The 4,231-nt window shown below is 36.1% G+C and overlaps 1 long non-coding RNA gene across 1 annotated transcript; it reads left to right on the top strand.

Moving 5' to 3' along the window:
- Positions 1-303: 303 nt before the first annotated feature.
- Positions 304-804, top strand: LOC113322115. Its single transcript, XR_003346972.1, has 3 exons — positions 304-379; positions 473-508; positions 745-804. It is a non-coding gene; the product is annotated as an uncharacterized LOC113322115 (long non-coding RNA).
- The last annotated feature ends 3,427 nt before the right edge of the window (positions 805-4,231 follow it).

Here is a 4,231-nt window from a genome sequence, read left to right as displayed (position 1 = left end):
GGAGTGTCTCATGTTAGATAGAAATAAAGATTATAACATCAATTAGTTGAATGACGGAAGGCTTATTTTATCTTAAATTTTTGCGCGAAATGCTGCTACAAGTTTGTGCTATATCATCAACCTTTAGTTCCTGTAATTGTATCTAAAGGCCTCTTGGTTTGATTCCTCCTACAGGCCTCTTGCTAAATTTTGTTTACTTAATACTTGAAACCATTCACCTGAGTTTTATTTATGGTCTTATCATAAGACTCTTATGGGTTGTCAGTGCCAGTGCAGTTGAAAACACAACCAAAGCAAGAATTACAGGAACAGCAAAGATAGATGTAAATGTTGATTTCACTCACAAACTATGTGCTGCTTTGATGCTTCATCCCTTCAGGTTCCGTTATTCATTCTTCATCTTACTTTTATTGTTTTTATCTCAATCATTCCTATGTTATTGATTGGAATTTGCGTTTCTCTTTGTATTTAGGAATTCTGGCAATCCCCTTTCACAGATTATTGGGAGGTATGGCATTAACATATCTTTCTGGGTTCTAATTTTGTTTATGTGATGAAAATTTTGTTCAAATTTGTGTTGGTGTAATGGGTGTGATAAAATTGGTGCAGTCCTTGATTCGTTGCATCAATTGGTTCTAATTCATCAATCAATTTCTTGTTTGAATTTGATTTGTTTCGTCGTTTTTATATTCAGTTTCTTGGTTGATTCTTAAAATTTTCATTCTTTTTTTGTTGTTACCCTAGTCTTTGCATTAAGCATCCAAGTGTATTTGGTGGGAGCGAAAAGCTCGATGTATCCTAGGCAACAACATGTCCCATCAGGGAAATGTTTCACATTAATTCTCACACTTAGCCTCTGCTTTCTATTCATATCACTTGTTCTTTTCCTTATAACCTCTATTTGTATTGGGAACCTTTTCTCTAGATGCAGTATTCTTCTACAGTAGAAGTTCTACTTTGTTCTCAGGCTTAGTAACTGTTGCAGTAGCATTACTGGTTGCAGTATTCTTTACTGGTTGCAGAAGTGACTAGTGAGGAAGCATGGTTGAGATTACTGAATTGATGTCAACGAGACCTCCTATTCCCTCTCAAGATTCATATCAATCTGTGCAACAAAGGGTCAGTGTTGTTATATCTCCGCCACCTCCACCTCCACCATCTTCTCAACCTGAGGTCAGGGAAAGTATGAAGCGGAACAGAACATCTTCGGTGTGGGAGCATTTCCAAAAGAGTGTTGATGAAGCTGGTATTAAATGGGGGAAATGTAACTACTGTGAAGGTGGTAAATATAGGGATGGTGGTAAGAAGTATGGCACATCAAATTTGAACTGGCATTTGACCAAGTGTCGGAAGTATATGGAGTCACTAGAAGCTGCGCAGTTGGACTCTCTCGGTCATCCTAGCAATCTGGGAGATCAGCAGCAAACAGTTGGGGTTATGTTCTGTCAAGATGGATGTAGGAGAGCCTTGATAAAGTTCATTATCACAGATGAACAGTCTTTCCGAATGGTTGAAGGAGAAGGATTTATAGCATTTTGTAGATATCTTGAGCCGAGGTTCAAACTTCCATCGCGGATGACCGTCTATCGTGATATCTGTGGACTGTTTTTGACTGAAAAATCCAATTTGGTGAACTATTTCAAGTCGAACAAGGTTAGAGTTTGTCTCACAACCGATACATGGACATCCATTCAGAACTACAACTACATGGTGGTTACTGCCCACTTCATCGATGACCACTGGAAGTTACACAAAAGAATAATATGTTTCTGTCAAATTACTAGTCATGGAGGTGAGCATATTGGAAGAGCATTGGAGAAATGTTTGATAGAGTGGGGTCTTGAGAGAGTGTTCACCATCACGCTCGATAATGCATCTGCAAATAAAAAAGCAATTGAATATATCCAAGAGAAAGTTGTAAGTTGGGGATCGTCAATTGTAGGAGGTAAACATTTACATGTAAGGTGTGCTGCCCACGTATTAGCTTTAGTTGTTAAGGATGGGTTGAAGAAATATCATACTTCAGTGAGCAGAATCAGGTCAGTGGTTAAATACGTCACGACCTCTCCTGCTAGAATGAAGAAATTCTTAGATGCCTTATTTCTTGAAAGAATGGAATACAAAAAGGGATTAGTGTTAGACGTGAAAACAAGATGGAACTCCATTTACTTGATGTTGGATGCAGCAGAAAAATACGAAAAAAGTCTTTATAAGGCTAGGACGATCTGATAAATCATTTCGTGAGAGGTTTATCTTCGATATTCCCGATGAATCAGTAATGGGTGTTAATGTTGATGATATTGACAGTAGTGATTTTCTTGATGAAATGGAATCCAGTTCTTCTGATTCTGATGCTGATGAAGTTCCCTTATCTGGTCGAAGAAAAGCCAAGAAGAAAAAGCCTCGCGTGCATGCTCCTGAAAAGTATGACTGGGCTAATGCTCGAGTCCTAGTTCAGTTTCTACATGTATTTTAAATTTCATTCTCTTTAATTATCAGCATGATTATATCCATTTGATCAAATATCCCTAAACTTGATATTGCCTAACACATTTCACCACTGATTAGTTTTAGTAATCTTAAAACATTATTACTTTAGTAATCCCTAAACATTATTACTTTAATTATATTCCTTATTTTAATTATCACCATGAGTTCTTCGATTACTCTTTTCATACGTGTAATGCTGTAGTACATATTTTCATCATCCTACTGAAACATCCAGAAGGTCATGACCCTGTCAATTTTTCTGCATTTCCACGCTTCAAAGTTCTGTAACTTTACATTTTTCTTCTCAACTTCTCAAAGTTTTGTGGCTAACCATTTCCACTTTTGGGTACTACATAAGATCCAATTATTATCTAATTTCTCAGAAACTTATCTGAGCTTTCTGTTTGTTCTCTTTTACTTTGGATTTCGTGTGTAAGTTTTGCTCAAAACGAAGATAATTAAACCCAATAACATCGATCTCTTTTGGTTTTTTCCTTTGTTATTTTCAATAAATCTATCTCTTAATTTGGATCTGGGGTATAATATTTTGTCCACAGTTATCATGGTCCTCCTTTTGTCTTCAATCACTCCTTGTGGTGCAAGGATGCACCTTGCACCTTTGAATATTCCTGATACATCAGTCACATACAAAATAATATAAGTTTCAGAAGTATGAATATTACTAGCCACAGTACAATAAGCCGTATTACTGTCATCTTCTTTAGCTGCTTCAGTTCGTGTCTTCTCCTTTTCTTTGGACTTGCTGACTGTCATAATATGACTAACAATCTGGCTCGCCGTAGACTTTTAACATGGTCTTATATTCTCAAAAACATTCTGATACCTTGCTTTCCAGACAAACCCAATAGTGATGGCACAAATGTTTTCCCGGTTAACATCATCATGACTGATTTTTTATTTTTTTTGAAACCAACTTTGAAAGGTAATACATTTAGTTTTAACTCTATTTATTTTGTATGGCAAGCACTTCCAAACACTCTTTACAAACTCACATTTCATGAAGATATGATTAATGTTTTTTATTCCAGAGTTGCACAAAGCGGAACTGTTGTCAATATTGCTTAGAATCATGTGGATTCTATCTTCCACCGACAGAATGTCATAAAGACACTTCCAAATGATTAATTCTGTGCATAACACTCATTTTCCATAGCTTAGTCCAAGAAATTGTACTAGTGACAGAACTGATTGAACAGTTAGCATCATTATTCTCACACAAATTTTTATAAAGGGAACCAACTGTGAATTCCGAGTGATCGAAGACAATTAAACCCAATAACATCGATCTCTTTTAAAGGTGCACCCTTAAAACAGTTGCTGGCATTCCTCAAGTATGATAGCCTTGATCATGTTACTTCAGTTAGTTCTCAACTGATTGCTTCTTTAGATCAAGCCCGTATTGGTACCATAATATTTAGCCATCTGTAAACATTTTTATATTTCTTAGTTCATAATATTTAGCCATCTGTAAACATTTTTGAAGCCACTGTTGAGGTGTCTAGATGTTTTGGTCTTTGCTTACAAGTTAATATGATCTGTATATGAAGTTTCTATAACAATTAAAACTGTTTCTACAGGTATTTTTTGAAGCCATTGTTGAGTTTTCTGGTTCTACGTATGTCACTTCGCATACATTTTTGGGGGAAATTTGTGATGTACATGGAGAGTTAAAAGAATGGCAAAATGTTCATCATGATCCTCACTTAAGCCATATGGGTGA

Source organism: Papaver somniferum, chromosome 11 (assembly GCF_003573695.1).
Source record: "Papaver somniferum cultivar HN1 chromosome 11, ASM357369v1, whole genome shotgun sequence".
Taxonomy (NCBI): domain Eukaryota; kingdom Viridiplantae; phylum Streptophyta; class Magnoliopsida; order Ranunculales; family Papaveraceae; genus Papaver; species Papaver somniferum.
This window is presented reverse-complemented; position numbering and strand designations above follow the sequence as displayed.